Below are 18,763 nucleotides of genomic sequence, written 5' to 3' on the forward strand. Positions count from 1 at the left end.
TTAGCACCTCAAAAGTGAAAGTAATTTCATTTCATTTCTACAGATTTATTTACAGAGATAGGCACTTTTTTTTCTTTTGACTTGAACTTGTTCTAAGGTTAAGACCTTTAGGATACAAGTTAAATTATTTTTGGTAAAAGTATTAAAAGTTAAACTTCTGTTTGATCCAATGTTGTTTTTATTAGGAGACATTAAGGTTTTAAGATTAAGATTGAATATGCATCAAGTTTGAATTTTTACGTTTAGCTTTGGCTGTATCTAAGAAATATTTGGCTATTACTTGGAAATCTGACAGTTTTAGGAATGCAAATATGGCATACTGAAATGAAATCCTGTATCCCTCTTGAAAATATAATGTATAATCTCGGGGTTAATTTTTTTTTGTAAAAGTAAGGAACCCATATTTAAAAACTCTTAGTTTGAAGATTTGATCTCTCATTCCGTTCCAGTGTGGCATGTTGGTTTTCAGAGTTGAATAATTGAATATTTCGATATGATGGTCTCCTTTCCTCTTTTGTTCTTAGTGGGTAGATATAGGGGGAGGAGGGTGGGTATTAGTGGGGATGGAGAGGGAGGTTGGGGTGGGGTTTACTTATGTATTTTCTGTATATATATTTATTATAATCAATGTTATTTTAGTTTTTAAAATTTTAAATAAAATATTCCAAACAATATGAGGTGGAGGGAGACTCCAATGATCCTCTTTTCCACGCTTAAGGTCCTGTGGATTGACCTCCAATCCATTTCTCTGTAGCAACCATACCACACTGTGATGCAGCCGGCCAGGACACTCTCGATAGAGCTCCTGTAGAAGGTTGGCATTGTGGTAGACAGTAACCTCGCCCGCTTGCAAGCGCAGGGAATTACATTAGAATATTGCTACATGTCCACATTGTACTGATGATGTGTATTGCACTGAGAGAGGATCGCTGCGGTATCCCTCCCTTCCCCCCACCTCCCTTTCCCTAGCAAGCAAAGAGGATCACAGGGGTCTCCGTTTTGAGCAAATATAGAGTTAGCTAAAATTGATGAGAACTCAAAATTGTTAATTGGTAGAGCTCTACCAATTGGGGTCTCAGTTTTGGGCAAATATAGTTTGGCAAACTTGGACAAGTTGGGGCAAAGAGAAAATATCTCTGCTGCACCTAATGCCTCTTTGGATTTTACAGTCTTTGACTAAAAAAATGATTCCAATATTAACATACTCATTGGAAAATCCACATCTGAGCAAATTAATCTTGACCATTAATCTTGATCCTTTCAGATAAACACACTAAATCTATGGATGATGGCTTTGTCAATGAAGATGTCAAATTGGGGCTGTATTATGAGAAAATGAATCTTCCCTAGGTTTCAAAAGGGATGGTATTGGTATCTGAGAGAGAATAATCCACACGTTTTGGGTGATGGGAATGTAGCTATCGGGAATGCTCTGCTGAGAGCTGACATACTCTGAATGAACTCCTTCTGTGCCATAACAATTCTATAAATCTAAAAAGATGAAATTTTAATAGCCAGGACTGGTTAAAATTTAGTTCTCGTAAATCAGGTTAATGGAGAATTCTACTTACAGTTTGTTGCGTCAATGAGACATAATTCAACACAAAGTGAAATGTAGGAGACATTAGTTAATTATGATAATGAGTTTATTGCCATACACATCATCAGTATAATGTGCAGATGCAGAAATATTCTAATGCTACAGCCAAACAGATACGCAAGATACACCAACTATAAATATATACATTAAATTATCCCAGTGAGGAAAGAGATAGTCAATATATAAGAGAGATAATATTCAACATTCAAGTCAAGTTTATTATCTGAATCAGAATTTATTGCCTTGAACAAGTCATGAAATTTGGCAATCATCAGATTGTACAACTCGATGAAACAGCGTTTTTCAGTCTTTGGTGCAAAACATGCAGACACACATCCACACATAACACAGATACAGACAAGTGATACATGTGCAGAACGCATATACATATATTAAAATAAATAGTAGTCTTGGAGGATTTGTCTGACCAGTTTATTCAATCCTTCAGCATTCTCACTGCCTATGGGAAGAAGCTGTTCCACAGACTGGTGGTGTTGGTTCTGATACTCCTGTATCTCTTTCCTGATGGGAGCAGCTGAAAGATGCTGTGTGCACATTGGAAAGGGGGCCTCAATGATTTTGTGCGCCCTCTTCGGGCAATGATCCCGGTAGATCACGTCTTGGGGGGTGGGGAGGGAGACTCCCGTGTTCTCTGTTCAATGGGGGAGAAGGAAGACCCCAGTGATCCTCTTTGCTCGATAGGGAATGGGAGGAGGGGGTGAAGGGATGGAGACCTCAGTATCCTCTCTCAGTGCAAGAAAAACAGTATCCAATTGGTGAGTAATGTTTGGAATGATTACCAGATGAAGCAGTGAATGCAAATAAGAATTTTAATGTGTGAGTAACAGGGTGGAAAAGATATAAAAGACAACGAGCCAATTAAATGCCAGCACAGCCTCAAAGACCAAATGGCTGAGACCAGTCACTACAGTTGTGTTGAGTTATTAAAATTGGCCCTACAGACTGCATCTGTGAAATGTGGGGGAGGGGAACAGAGCTACTGATAAGCTGAGAGTAACTGCGTTGATGTAGAAAATAAATGAGTTGCTGGGAATGTGTGATCCGTGAACCCGTGAAGAATGTTGTTCACAAGATAGATGTCCATCTGGATTGCTTCTTAAATGCCAGCTCCAGATACTGCCTCATGTGACTTAATCTTGTGTAAACATTCTTCTGGATGCCTTTTCATGATTTTAGTCGTCACGCTCTCCAGATGGACTAATGTAGGAATCAGTTTCACTTGATGAGAGTGAAGCCTTCACTAACCCTAACAGCTGGCCCCACATATCCTTCAAAAATCAAGACCAAATAATCAGAGATGATACAAATTACAAGACACATTCAATCCAATATTCATATTTTTCCACCACAAATCCATGAATAAAGCATTTAATGGTAATCTCAAACACAGCTAAAGTTTCACAAATGACTCATTCTTTTTAGGCAGATTGGTTTTCCCACGGTACAGAAATCAAGCAAATGGTGATCAGTGCCATTAACATGAGTTAATGGCACTCTCCAACTGGATGACCGACTTGTCCGTCCATAGCCTCATGCACTGCCAAACTGGGACCACCGGCAAAGTGGTGGGACAACACCTTGTATTCTGCCATTGCACTCCAACCATATAGCATCAACGTTGACCTCCAATTTCTGTCCGCCCCCTCTCCCGATTCTCTCACTTTCCCAATCCCTCTGACTCCTTTCCTTCAAGTCCCCTCCTCCTATCAGAGAACTACCCCCTCTCCTTATCACATCAACTTTTTTCTCCTACCACCCAAATCCACCTATTATCTCTTACCTGATAGTCTGTGCTTCTCCCCCTGCTCCTTCCTCCCTCCTTCCCTTTCCTCCTCCTCCTCCACCTTTTTATTCAGACACCTGCCTGTTTTTGCATATACCTGACCAAGGGTCTAGGTCGGAAACATCAATTACCCTTTCCTTCTTATGGGCACTGCTTGGCCTGCTGAGTTTCTCCACCATGTTTGTGCACTGTTCATGATTGTGCCATGTGCCCTTGAGGGGTTTAAATACCACCTCAGCAAACCAACCCATATCTAGGCTGAGGTTCCTTACACGACTTACTGACTGTACTCTCCTCTTAAGTTGTTGTTTCTTTATATAAATTCAACAAAATGCAAGCAGGAGTCAGCCACTTGGTCCCTCAAGCCTGCTTAAATGTTTAGCATGACCAAGCTGCAAATCCCTTTCCATGCCAGTTCCCCATTGTCCTCAATTCCCGAAACTCTCAAAAATCTTGTTGCTGCTTCTTCAAATATCCTTTTGATGTGTCTAGCATGGAGGATTCTAGAAATTCCCAGCTATTGTGAGAAGTATCTCCAGTTTTAAATGACCATTCCCACATCTTGTAACTATGTTCCTTCTTTTGAGGCTCTCCTACAAGTGGAAACATTTTTACATCTACCCTGTTATGTCCCCCAAGGGTCTAAATGTTAAAGGAAAACAGTGACATGGAATCTTTTACATTCATCCTGAAGACCAGGTAGGGAGACCAAGAAAGCCCTGCTCAGTAATTTATCTCTCTATCAACATTACTAAATATGTTTGTTATCATAGTACATTTTATGGGAACTTGCTCCAGACGAATAAACTGGCACATTAGCTCGCTGCATGTATATATTTCAAAATGAATATTGGATGTAAAGTGTTGAAGTCATGAAAAGTGATATATAATATAACCATAACCATATAACCATTTACAGAACAGAAACAGGCCATGTCGGCCTTTCAGGTCCGCATCGGTTCACTAGAACAACTCCACTAGCTCAAACCTCCCACTCACTGCCAATAACCCTCCAACCCCCTCACCTCCATGTACACATCCAACCTTCTGTTAAATGACAGAAGGGACCCTGATGCAACTATCTCATTCGGAAGTTCATTCTATTCTGCCACCACTCGCTGAGTGAAAAAGCCACCTCTAATATTTCTCCTAAAGTGTTACCCCCTTACCCTTAACTCATGGCTTCTTGTTCCAACCTCCCCTGCCCTCAGGGGAAAGAGTATGTTTATGTCTAGTCTATCTATTCCTTTCATAATTTTAAATACCTCTATCAAGTCCCCTCTCAGTCGTCTACGTTCCAATGAATAAAGTCCCAGTCTTCTTTATCTCTCCCTGTAATCCAAATGCTGTAAGCCAGGCAACATCCTTGTAAACCTTCTCTGCACCCTCTCCACCTTATCTATATCCTTTTTATAATCTGGAGACCAGAACTGAGCACAGCACTCCAAACCCGGCCTCACCAATGCCTTAAACAGCTGCAGCATCACCTCCCAACTCCTATACTCTATACTATGATTTATGACGGCTAGCATACCATATGCCTTCTTTACATAGGAATCCACCTTCAATGAACTCTGTACCATAACCCCCAGGTTCCTCTGCTCCTCTGCGTGCCTCAATGCCCTCCCCTTAACTGTATATGTCCTATTCTGGTTATTTTTACCGAAATGCAACACCTCACACTTGTCTACATTGAATTCTATCTGCCATCTTTCAGTCCACTCTTCCAAACAAACCAAATCCTTCTGTAATCCAAGAAAATCTACCTCACTATCCACCACTCCCTCTATTTTCGTATCATCCGCATATTCGCTTACCCAGTTAACCACACCCTCCTCCATATCATTAATATAAATGATAAACAACAAGGGACCCAGCACTGAACCCTGAGGCACCCCGCTTGTCACAGACTTCCAACCTGACATATAGTTGTCCACCATGACTCTCTGCTGTCTATCTCCCAGCCACCTCTGAACCCATGTCATAATCTCTCTACTAATTCCAGGTGAGTGAACCTTCCTTGTTAACTTTCCACGCGGAACATTATCAAAAGCCTTACTAAAATCCAAATAGATCACATCCACCGCTTTACCTTCATCCACCTTTTCTGTCACTTCCTCAAAAAACTCAACAAAGTTTGTCAAACATGACTTTCGTTTTACAAACCCATGCTGGGTGACCCTAATCAATCCCTGCCTATCTAGATATGCATATATACTATCTCGAAGAATACCCTCCATAACCTTCCCCACCACCGAAGTCAAACTTACTGGCCGATAATTACTTGGCCTACACCTACTGCCTTTTTTGAACAATAGAACCACATTTGCAACCCTCTAATCCTGTGGTACCACCCCCTCCTCCAGTGATCTTTGAAAAATCAGTGTCAGTGCCCCCGCTATTTGTTCCCTGACCTCCCTTAAAGTCTTGGGAAAAATCCCATCAGGACCAGGAGACTTATCCACCTTAATTGACCCTAGAAGCTCCAAAACTCTCACTTTACTAATCCCTATTCTTTCCATAACTAAGCCCTTTGTCTCTCTTATCTCGTATAGCCCAATGTCCCTTTCCCTCAATGATACAGACGAGAAAAAATTGTTCAATATTTCTCCCATCTCATTCGGTTCCTGACATAGTTCACCGGTCCATCATCCAGTGGACCTATTCTATCCTTAACCCTCCTTTTACTGTTCACATATCTGTAAAAACCCTTAGGATTCACCTTCGCCTTATTAGCTATGGACTCCTCATACCTTCTTTTTGCCTTTCTAATTTCCCTCTTAAGGTTCTTCCTGCAATCTAAGTAACAACCATACAGCTCCTCAATCCCTTGTTTTTTATATTTGGTATAGGCCTCCCTCTTGTCCTGAACCAACTTCTTAATTTCACCAGAAAACCACTGCTTCCTCAAACCTTTAGTCTTCCCCTTCGGCCTGACTGGAACATAAAGATCCTGTACTCTCAAAATCTCACCCCTAAATGCCCCCAAATTTCCTCTACATCCTTTCCAGCAAAAATATAAGCCCACACAACTCTCTCCAAATCCCTTCTCATTTCTCCAAATCTGGCCTTACCCCACTCGAAGATCTTCAATCTCACACCCGACCTATCCCTTTCCATCATTAAGTTCTCTCCATCTAAGTTCTCTCCAATGCTTACCTCCGTCACCTGCCCCATTCCATTCCCAAACAACAGATCTAACACCACTCCTCCTCTAGTTGGTGTCTCAAAATATTGCTGCAAAAAGCAATCCTGAACACAATGCATAAATACTAAGCCATCCTGCCCTTTTACTTACTGAGTTTCCCAATCTATGTTTGGAAAATTGAAATCCCCAACCAACACCACCCTATTTCTCCTGCACATCTCACCTGTTTCCTTGCACATTTGCTCTTCTAGTTCCCTTTCCCCATTTGGAGGTGTATAATATACCCCCATAATAGTAATCTCACCCTTCTTATTTTTCAGCTCTACCCACACTGCCTCCCTCGATGAGCCCTCCAGTCTACCTTGCCTCAGCAATATCCTCCCTGCCAAATAATGCCACACCTCCCCCTCTTAATCCACCAATTCTGTCACATCTAAAGCAGCGAAATCCTGGAACATTCAACTGCCAATCACAACCTTCCTTCAACCACGTCTCACTAATGGCCACAACATCATAATGCCACATGTCAATCCACACTTTTAGCTCATCCATCTTCCTTACTACGCTCCTCGCATTAAAATAAATACATCTCAGGGATCTCCTACATCCTACCTTCTGCATATCCTCCTCTCTTCCATTCTCACAATTTTCACTACAACATTTTTTTACTACTTCCTGGTTTTCCTCCCTCAAATTATTCAAACTTGTCTCTTTCCTTAGCCTCCAAACCCTCACCCTGCTGTCCTGCCTAACTTGAAATCCTGTCCCCAACCATAGCCCCTCTCCCTGACAGCCCTAGCAAATGCACCCGCCAGGAGACTGGTCCCTCTGGAATTAAGATGTAACCCATCATTATGGTATAGGCCCCATCTTCCCCAAAAAAAAGGTCCTAGTGGTCCAAGAACTTGAAACCCTGTCTCTTACTCCACCCCTTTAGCCACGTGTTTAACCTCCACCTAATTCTATTTCTGCCCTCACTGTCACGTGGCACAGGAAGCAATCTAGAGATTTCCCCCTTAATGGTCCTCCTTTTAAGCTCCCTACCCAACTTCTTATACTCATTCTGCAGGATCACTTCCTCCTTCCTTCCGACATCATTGGTACCAACATGTACCACAACCTCAGGCTCCTCAACCTCGCCTTTTAGGATGTTCTGAATGCGAATAGTCGCATCCCGGACCCTGACACCAGGAAGGTAAACCACCATCGTTTTTCCTTATTGCATCCACAAAAACCTCTGTCTTTTCTCCCAACCATTGAATCCCCTATAACTATCGCCCTTTTCCTTTTATCCCTACCTTTCTGGGTCACAGAGGTTGACACCACACCTCTGCCCACCATAGTCTGACTATCCTCCTCCTCAGTACTCAAGGTGGAGTACAGATTTCTGAAGATTACAGACTCGGGTGCTTGCACATGAACCTGACCCCTCCCTTTCCTCCTCCTAACTGTAACCCACTGCCCCTCCTCCCATGGGCCCTGTGCGACCACCTGCCTGTAGCTCTTGTCTACAATAGCCTCATTTTCCCTAACCAGAGTGAGGTTATTGAGCTGCAGCTCAAGTTCCTTGACCCGGTCCTTCAGGCCACACTCCTTGTCTGTGATGGCCTCACTCTCCCTAACCAGAGAGAGGTCATCGAGCTGCAGTTCAAGTTCCCTGACTTGGTTCTTTAGATGCTGCAGCTCAGCACACTTTGTGCAAATGTGGATGTCTGGGAGACGTGAAGACTCCATGACTTCCCACATGTGACACTGAGAGCAGAAAACTGCCCTCACACTCATCCTTCCTCCTTCTCCTCACACCTTACAAAGTAAAAAATAAACAGATATATATTAAATTAACTGTGAATGTCTTACCTTTAGTCCAGCACACTCGTCCTCAGCCTTTGCTCGCCTAAGCCTCTTGAGCCAAAATGCAAATCTTTTTCCTCACCACTCGAGAGAAAAACAAATTCTGAACCTCTTTTATTTCAGTGTCTAATCTGAAACATGACACTCGGATGATTGGAAAAGATCTCTTTTGTTAAGAAAGTTTTGTTAACTTCTAGATTGTTACCTTTTTGCATTGCATTGAAATCTGAAACAGAGACACCTCTTAAAACAGGTGGATATACATAATGGAGTGTTCGAGGAAGGTGTGACTGAACGCATTGAAGATTCAAATTAAGACATACAGTACATCCTTAGAATGTTAGGTATGGAAAATATTAGCTTACTTTTTTCAGTGCAACTGGGAACTTGTTCTAGAACTTGTTCTCTATCCATCAGCTGTCCCCAGTGGAGATAAAAACTCTATTCTGTTTTTTTATAATTTTTTTATTTTTCACACTATGAACCATACTGACCAAAATACACACAAACATTTCCCTTTTGAATATACACAGTGTCATTTTCTCCCCTTTTCCCCCCTCCCTTCCCTCCCTCCTTTACCCCACCTCCTCCCCACTCACTCAACGTTCAACATATACAATACATCAAACCCATTAAACACTATTCTTGAAGCCAATTTTTGATTCTCTCCAGTTGCAGAGTGTTCAATTCCTTTTCCCCATCTGATTAGTGGTGCTTTTTCTGTAAAGCATCAGTGATCAAGAAGGTATGGGGGTGGGGGTCAACGTTTTTAAGTGAAACTCTGTAACTATTTTGTACAGATATAGTGGTCCCAAATATGCCAGCTCATCAGCAGGAAGATTTCACATTTGATAGTTTACACTCCGAAAGTCCCGGGTCTCTCTCACGTCATTAGTAATGGGCGGCATGACTGTTGCAGCAGTTAGCACAATGCTGTTACAGCACCAGCGACCGGGGTTCGAATCCTGTGCTGTCTGTAAGAGGTTTGTACGTTCTCCCCAAGTTTGCATGGGTTTCCTTCAGGTGCTCCAGTTTTCTCCTACCCTACAAGATGTAGGTCAATGGGATGTAATTGGGCGGCACGGGTTCGCCAGCATAAAGGGCCTGTTACCATGCTATATGTCCAAATTTAATTTAATTCAATTTAATGCTCCTTAAAACCAATTTCCTTAATTCTGCTTTTGATCAATCCCAGCTCCTGGTGTCGTCACACCACGTTGTTTAATTTTAAATGGGCTGAAAAGCTTCTTGGGTCATGTTAGGTATCAAAGAGTTGCATGCAAGTCCAGACCAACAAATCTGGTTTATTCCATCTGGCTTGTGCCCATATTATTTGTACTGTTCGTATTAATTGAATTTTACTTGGTACAAAATCTGAGAGATATCAATGACAAAAGTTCTTATTTGTGGAATGTGGCAAAAAAAAAGTTCAGTAGATATGGAGTATCATTCCCAAATCCCAAATTGGATTATATTTTCAAGCTTAAAGTTTTTCTTCACAATGAGATGACCTGCTGTCTGTAAATTTTATTTTTGCTTGGTTTAACCTGGCTTTTATTAAAAATGAACTAGCAAAGCAAGGTGTGACTAAAGATGCCAGTGAGCCTAATTATCCTCAGGGATATGCATTCAAGGCTCACCGCAGCTGTTTTAGATTTTAAATTCAAATGGGAAGCATTCAATACACTCTGGAATTAAAAACACTCTATTCAGTAATGAATCTAAGAGGTTACAGTAGTTCCCTTATGTCCTTAGGAGAAGAAATCGACTGCCTTCACCCATTTTGGTACACGTAAATCCAATTCCAAAGTGATGAAATTAATTGTAAACAGCCCTCTAACCAAGCTCAGTCCAAACGCAGCAGAGAATAAAGAATAAATGCTGACCTTTCCAGAGACACAATGCCATCTTCTTTATGGATGCTGTCGACAGCTACCACACATGCTAATCTCCTATCATTTCATGTAAATTTACATCAGTCTTCTTTGGCTTGGCTTCGCGGACGAAGATTTATGGAGGGGTACTTTGCGCACATTTCACCCATTCACCTAGACATACGTGGGTATGTGTGTAAAATGGAAAGAGAGAGAAGGCAAATGGAATTGGGTCATCCATGCTGTGAAACACAAAAGTCTGCAGACACTGTGATTGTAGTAAAAATTCAGAAATGATGGAGGGCCTCAACAAGTCTCACAGAAGGTAAAGATGCATAGTGCCCTCCATAATGTTTGGGACAAAACCACGGTCTTTTTCCTTTATTTGCCACTGTGCTCCACAGTTTTAAATTTGTAATCAAACAATTCACACGTGATTAAAGTGCACATTCCAGATTTTATTCAAGGGTATTTGTGTACATTTCAGTAGAAATTACAGCTTTTTTTAAAGACAGTCCCCTCATTTCAGTGCAACATATTATTGGGAGACACCAATGATATATATATTAAAGTGGTCATGATTGGTACTTTTGCTGCATATCCATTGTATGAAATGACTGCTTGAAGTCTGTGCTAATGCCAGGCCTCTACTGCAGCCATCTTCATCTCCGCGTGTTTCTTTTATTTTTTTTTATTCAGGGGGGCTTGTTCGCTGAAGTTTTCTCTTCAGCATATGGAAGGCATGCTCAATTGGATTTACATCATGTGACAAGAATTTTACAGTTTTTACCTTTGGAAAACTCCTTTGTTGCTTTAGCAGTATGTTTGGGATCATTGTCATGTGGTAGGATGAAGCATCGTCCAATGAATTTTGAGGCATTTACTCGAACCTGAGCAAATACGATGTTTCTAGGCATCAGCAATTGCATCATTGATGAAGAGAGGTGTGCCAGTATCTGTGGCAGCTATACAACCCAGCACCATATTTCACAGATGAGGTGGTATGCTTTGGATCTTGGGCAGTTCCTTTACGACTCCACACTTAGCTCTTGCCATCACTCTAATATGGATCAATCTTGGTCCATCTGTCCATAAGACCTTTTTCCAGAATTCTGCAGGCTCTTTTAAATACTTGACAAACTGCAATCTGGCCATCCTGTTACTGTGGCTAACTATTGGTTTGCATCTTGCAATGTAGTCTTTGTATATCTGTTCATGAAGTCTTCGGTGGACAGTAGTCATTGACACTTCATTTATGCCTCCTGAAGAATATTTTGATCGGTTGGACAGGTGTTTGGGAATTTTTCTTCAATATAATGCAAATTCTTCTGACATCAGCAGTGGAGGTCTTCCTTGGTGGACAGTCCCTTTGCAATTATTGAGCTCACCAGTACAGTCTTTCTTCTGTTTTATATTTGTTTTCAGCCTCATAATGGGTTTCTTTAACTTTCATTGCTTCAGACGCAATAGAACAATGGGAGGAGTGGCATTAATAAGGAGGGAAAATATCACAGTTGTGCTCAGGCGGAACAGACCAGAGGGCTCACTTACTGAGGCTATATAGGTGGAACTGAGGAACGGGAAAGGTGTGACCATACTCTTGGGGTTGTATTATAGACCACCCATTAGTCAATGAGAATTGGAGGAGAAAATCTATAGGGAGATAGCAGACAGCTGCAGAAAACATAAGGATGTGATAGTAGGAGATTTTAACTTTCCAGATATTGATTTGGGACTCCCATACTGTAAAAGGACTGGATGGTTGGCTTGGAGTTTGTCAAATATGTTCAGGAAAGTTTTCTAAATCAACATATAGAGGTACCAACTAGATAGAGTGCAATACTGGATCTCCTATAAGGAATGAGACAGGAAAAGTGACAGAAATATGTGTAGGGGAGCATTTTGGGTCCAGTGATCATAATGCCATTAGTTTCAAGTTAATTATGGAGAAGGATATGTCAGAGCCTCAGGTTCAGTTTTTAAATTACAGAAAAGCCAATTTTGAAGAAATGAGAAAGGATCTAGAATGTATATTTGGATAAGTTGTTTTAGGGCAAGGATGTATGAGGTAAGTGGAAGACCTTCAAAGATGAAATGTTGAAAGTACAGAGTTTGTATGTTCCTGTCAGGATTAAAGACAGGCATAGGGAACCTTAGTTTTTAAGGCATATTGGGGATCTAGTTCAGAAGAAGAGGGAGGTGTATAACAGATATAGGCCACGTGGAGCAAATTAGGTTCCTAAGGTGTATAAAAAGTGCAAGAAAACCCTCAAGAAAGAAATCAGGAAGGCAAAAAAGTCATGAAGTTACTTTGGCAAACAATGTGAAGGAAATTTCTAAAGGTTTCTACAGGTATATTAAGACCAAAAGGATAGAAAGGGACAAAATTGATCTCTTTAAAATCAGAAAGGTCGTCTTTGTGTGGAGGCAAAAGAGATGGGGTAGATCTTAATTTTTGTTTCATCAGTATTCACTCAGGATGTGGGTACAGTGCCATGGGAAGTAAGGAAAACAAGCAGTGAGGTAATGGGACCTATACTGATTAAAAAGGAGATGCATGCAGTCTTAAAGCAAATAAGGGTCGATAAATCCCCAGGCCCTGACAAGACATTCCCTCTGAACTTGAGGGAGGCTAAGTAAAAATTGCAGGGCCTCTAGCAGAAATAGTTAAAATGTACTTAGCCATGGATGTGGTGCTGGAAGATTGTAAGGTAGCTCACATTGTTCCATTGTTTAACAAAGGTTCTAACGGTAACCCTGGAAATTTATAGGCTGGTGAGCCTGACCTTAGTAGAAAGTAAATTATTGGAAGGTGTTCCAAGAGATCAGATGTGCAATTATTTGTATAGCCAGGGCCTGATTAAAAGGATAGTCAGCGTGACTTTGTGTGTGGTAGGTGGTATTTAATCAATCTTATCGAATTTTTCAAGAATGTTACCAGGAAAGTTGACAAAGGAAAAGCTGTGGATGTTGTCCACATGGACTTTTGTAAGGCCTTTGACAAGGTCCCACATGGGAGGTTAGTCAAGAAGGTTCAGACACTCAGTATTCATGGTGAAGTAGTGAACTGGATTCAACAATGACTGGATGGGAGAAGACAAAGAGTAGTGGTGGATGATTGCTTCCAAGACTGGAGGCCGGTGACTAGTGATGTGCCTCAGTGATCAGTACGGGGAACATTGTTGTGTGTCATCTATATCAATGATCTGGATGAAAATGTGGTAAATTGAATCAGCAAGTTTACAGATGGACAGCGAAAAAGTTTGCAGAAGGATCTGGACCAGATGGAAAAATGGGCTGAAAAATAGCAAATGGAATTTAATGCAGACAAGTGTAAGGTGTTGCATTTTGGAAGGGCAAACTAATGGTAGGACACTGAGGAGAGCGGTAGAATAGAGGGATCTGGAAATACAGATACATAATTCCCTGAAAGTGGCATCACAGGTGGACAGGGTTGTAAAGAGATCTTTTGGCATATTGGCCTTCATGAATCAAATTATTGAGTACAGGAGTTTAGATGTTATGGTAAAGTTGTATAAGACATTGGTGAGTATTTGTATGCAGTTTTGGTCATCTAACTACAGGAAAGATATCAATAAGATAGAAAAAGTGCAGAGAAAAATTATTAGGGTGTTGCATGGACTTCAGAAAGTGATTTACAAGGGAAAGTTAAACAGATTACGACTTTATTTCCTGGAGCATAGAAGAAAGAGGGAGGATTTGATGGAGGTGTTTAAAATCATGACAGGAATAGATGGAGTAAATGTAGGTAGGCTTTTTCCACTGAGGGTAGGTGAGATACAAACCAGAGGAGATGGGTTAAGAGTGAAAAGGGAAATGTTTTGGGGAAACATGAGGAAAATTTCTTTACACAGAGAGTGGTGGGAGTGTAGAATGAATGGCCAGCTGAAGTGGTGAATGCAGGCTCAATTTTAAATTTTAAGAAGAATGTGTACAGGTACATGGATGGGAGAGGCATGGGCTGGGTGTGGGTTAGTGAGACTAGGCAAAAACAATGGTTTGGCACAGACTAGAAGGGCCAAAGGGGCCTGTTTCTGTGCTGCAATGTTCTATGGTTCTATGGTTCTAACTCTGGACCTCATGTTGAACAATGGCAATTACAGACTCCAAAGGTGAACAAAAGCTGAGAGGCAAGTCTAGCTCTCTTATACCTGAACCAATGAAGCTATTAAATATACCTGAATACTCACAGACACCTGTGAAGCCAAATGGCCCAAACATTATGGTGTCCTGAAATGAGGAAACTATGTATTAAAAAATGCTGTAATTTCAGCATGGCCAAACTAAAATGTGCCTAAATAACCTTGAATAAAAACTGGAATGTGCACATTAATTAGGTAAATTGTTTGATTACAAATGTAAAACTGTGGAGCACAGGGACAAATAAAGGAAAAAAAATGTCATTGTCCCAAACATTATGGAGGGCACTGTATAACTGACGTTTCCGGCCTGAGCTCTTCTTCAAGGTATGAGTGAAAAGCAGAGAGGTGGCTGAATTAAAAGGCCTGGGGAAGAAGGAAAGAAAGGGCAGGGGGAGGAACAGACCAACAGACACTAAAGGAGATAAATGGATATGCTTAGGAGGACTGGAGAGAAAAGGTGAAATGTGATCACAGGAGGATTTGAATGCAGAGCTGGAGGGAAAGGAAAGAGACACAGTTAGAGGAAAGGAGAAATAGCTCTGAGTGTAGGTCAATTGGGTGTAATTGGGCAGAATGGACTCATGAGCCAAAAGGGCCTGTTACCATGCTGCATGTCTAAATGTAAAAAAAAATTTTGAAAATGAATAGCATTAACATCAACTTCTCTTGTTTCTGTTAGTCCCTCCTCCCTATCTATCCCTATTCTCATCCAGATCATAGACAGTGCAGGATTCGAACCTTTATCCCAATCGCTGGCGCTATAACAGCGTTGTGCTAACCGCTCCACTAACCATGCCACCCATTGGAGGGCAATAAATGATGCCCTTGTTGGGACACCCGCTTTTTCCTGAAAGAATAGAAAAATAATTATTCCAAGGTCAAATCTTCTCACCTATTGGAACCAAAACATTATGCCCTCTGCTTTCCTTCCCTGTCATTACCATGAAGGCAAAAATCTGCAGTGTTTACATCAAAACAGATAATAATGTCAATGTAACTTGTTGCATTGACATCTGGAATAGAACAAGTCACCAAAAGCAGACTGGATGCTGCAAGCCAAATCAATACTGGGAAAGGGTGGCAACTTTATTGTGAGAATGTCACTTACATCGTAAATCCAATACAGCTTCTCGGCGGAATGAATGGACTCCTTTCACTACTGGGACAATAAGCGTCAAGTCCAGACCTTTTGAAAATGTGTCAGCGCCTTTATAGAGTGGTTATGAGGTTCATTCAAGATCTCTAAATTCTACGCTGCAATTCACAGTTGATCAAAATGCAGAACAGGTTATTTATAGTCAATGTTTATGGTGCACAACTCAAACTCCTGAAGTAGTTTGCAATCGATAGTTTATTTTTTGTTCTTTCAAGGCATCGCTAGAGATATGGTATTAAAATGGAGAATCAATCAATGCATTCAAGTTCAGTAAGCAGACTGAAATGCATAGACTCCGATCAATTCAATCCAAAAGCTTTATTTGTAGGATCTGCCTTTTGGAGAAATGTGTGACTGTCCCAGTGATCAATGCAATGTAGCAGCTGTAAGCTTCAGCATTGTCAGATATGAACAGAAAGTAAAACTCCTTCCATTTTTATTCCAATTCAACTCAGATTTACAACCAATGTCGTATATTTTCCTGGGGAAAGACTTCAGGTTTTCTGTGACATAAGAGAACATTTTCAGCATTCAAGCAGGGAAAAGTTGACTGAATCTTCTGAGTCAATAGATAAATCCTACCAGGAGAATGAACACCCAAAACTGAACAGTGAGCTCCGATCATTTTCAATTCAAAACCACCGCTCATTGCGATTGTTCTCAATGTTCACGAAAAGGTGCTGAGTTGCCATTTTGAGCTGCTGCTTTCACCATGAGAGACATTCAGAATCAGAATCAGGTTTATTGTCATGAGCATGTGTCACAAAATTTGTTGTATAGTGTTTTACAGGTGCAAAATTGCTATAAATACAAGATTTTAAAAATTAATAATTAGAAGAGAAAAGAGTAAGAGAGCGCTCATTGTTCATTCATAAATCTGATGGCAGAGGGAAGAAGCTGTTTTAGTAATGTTGGGTGTTCATCTTCAGGCTCCTGTACCTCCTCTCTGATGGTAGCAGTGAGAAGAGGGCATGGCCTGGGTGGTGAGGGTCCTTGATGATAGAAGCTGCTTTCTTGAGACACCGCCTCTTAAAGATGTTCTTAATGGATTGAAGACTAATGCCCATGGGGGCGCAGGATGAGTTTACAACCCTCTGTAGTCTTTTTCTGTCCTGTACATTGGACAGTGATGCAACTGGCCAGAATGCTCTTCATGGTACATCTGTAAAAATTTGCAAGTGTCTTTGGTGACGTACCAAATCTCCCCGACCTCCTCATGCTGGCAAGATTTCTTCATGATTGTATCAACATGATGGCCCCAAGATAGAGCTTCAGAGATGTTGACACCCAGGAATTTGAAGTTTCTTACCTTCTCCACTGCTGACCCCTTGAATTATCCATGTCCAAATGATGTTCAGATTCTGGAGGAGATTTCAGGGAGTGATATTTCCATATGATCTTTCTAGGTGGTGGAAATAGTTTAGAGAGATATTGTTGGAGAAGCCTTGGTAATTTGCAAAAGTATCCAAGTGCAGCCAAGATGCACCATGTTACAATGAACCAGATTTCAGATTTATTGTCAGAGTACGTATATGACATCACATACAAACCTGAGATTCTTTTTTTCTGTGGCCAGGCAGAACTTCTACCTTGGTAGTGCAAAAAAAACTGTACTCGATATAAACAACTAAAGAAATGTAACAAAACTGACTGTGCAATCCAGGGTGGAAAAAAAAATCAACAGATTCTCACAGTAAGAATCCTAAATGAATCTGTGATTGACTTTGTCATTGAGGAGTCTGATGGTGGAGGTGTGACAGCTGTTCCTGAACTTGATGGTGCGAGTGTTGTGGCACTGATAGATCTTTCCTGATGGTAGCAGTGAGAACAGAGCATGTGGTGTGGATCCTTGTGAATGCTGCTGCTCTCCAACGGCAACGTTCCCTGTAGATCTTCTCGAAAGTGCGAAGGGGTTTGCCTGTGATGTCTTTGGCTGTGTCCATCTTTTGCTGGGCTTTCCACTCAGGGTTATTGGCATCCCCCATTCCAGACTGTGATGCAGCTGGTCAGCACACTTTCCACCACACATCTGTAGAAATTGGTCAGGGTTTCTGGTGTCATACCAACCTCTGCAAACTCCTGAGGAAGTAGAGGAGCTGACATGCTTTCTTCACAATGCCATTAGTATGTTGGGTCCAGGAAAGATCCTCTGACGTAGTGAATCAAGATATCAAAGAAGCTAACTGCTTTGATGGTTTTGGTGTTGTCTTCTTGGCTGCTGACGCCACACTCATCTCGTCCTGACCTGTCCATGGAGGGCATAGGAAGTCAAAATCATTGGTTGGACTTTCATTACAACATTGATCTATTTTTAAAATCTGAACCCACACTGACCCAACCTTCCTGCTTTTGTGATCTATATCCTCCTTAGAGGAAGTTTTAAAAAAAAAGAGCATTGCAAGTCTCTCAACCCAATGTTTATACTATGTGTGGGAGGACAGGATATGGCAAGACTTCACACTGAGGATTAAAGCAGTGCAGCAAAATAATGGAAGTTGTTAATAAACTCTCAGAATGGGAGTGTAATTGATGCAAGGGTATCAATCTCGCAATGTGTTAGCTGTGGAGCTTTGACAGCAAGAAGACCATGCCCTGCGTTGTTTCCAGCAGTGGGAGAATCAAAGACCAAAGGACACAGCCTCAGAATACAAGGATGTCCCTTCAGAACAGAGATGAGGAAAAGTTTCTTCACACAGAGGGTGGCGAATCTGAGGTATTTGTTACCACAGATGGCTGTAGAGGTCAAGTCACAGCATAGGTTTAAAGTGGGGATTGATCACATCTTGATTAGTAAGGGTATTAAATATTATGAGGAGAAGGCAGGAAAATGGAGCTGAGAGGAAGAATACATCAGCCATGCTGTGAATGGCAGCAGAGTTGATGGGCCTAAATCTTATGGTCTTCCGCTTAGATGAAGAGGATGGGGTCATCCAATTAATGGATATGGCTATACCAATTTGTAAAAGCAGTGATTTATAAAAAGATCATGCTGCAGACTAATATGGGAGCACACAACTGAAGAGTAGGAACAGACCACTCAGCCTCTCCTATTTCCAGAAATTTAAATTTAAATTTAGACATAGAGTATGGTAACAGATCCAATTTACACCCAATTAACCTACACCCTCGGTGCATTTTGAATGGTGGAAAGAAACCAGAGCCCCCGG

The 18,763-nt window shown here is 41.3% G+C and overlaps 1 long non-coding RNA gene across 1 annotated transcript in view; it reads right to left on the reverse strand.

Moving 5' to 3' along the window:
• Positions 1 to 16,001: 16,001 nt before the first annotated feature.
• LOC138741876 (uncharacterized) overlaps positions 16,002 to 18,763 on the reverse strand; it is a 42,615-nt gene continuing 39,853 nt past the window's right edge. The window contains exon 4 of the long non-coding RNA XR_011343838.1: positions 16,002 to 17,841. This is a non-coding gene — a long non-coding RNA (uncharacterized lncRNA). The remainder of the gene's footprint in view (positions 17,842 to 18,763) is intronic.

Source organism: Narcine bancroftii, chromosome 8 (assembly GCF_036971445.1).
Source record: "Narcine bancroftii isolate sNarBan1 chromosome 8, sNarBan1.hap1, whole genome shotgun sequence".
Taxonomy (NCBI): domain Eukaryota; kingdom Metazoa; phylum Chordata; class Chondrichthyes; order Torpediniformes; family Narcinidae; genus Narcine; species Narcine bancroftii.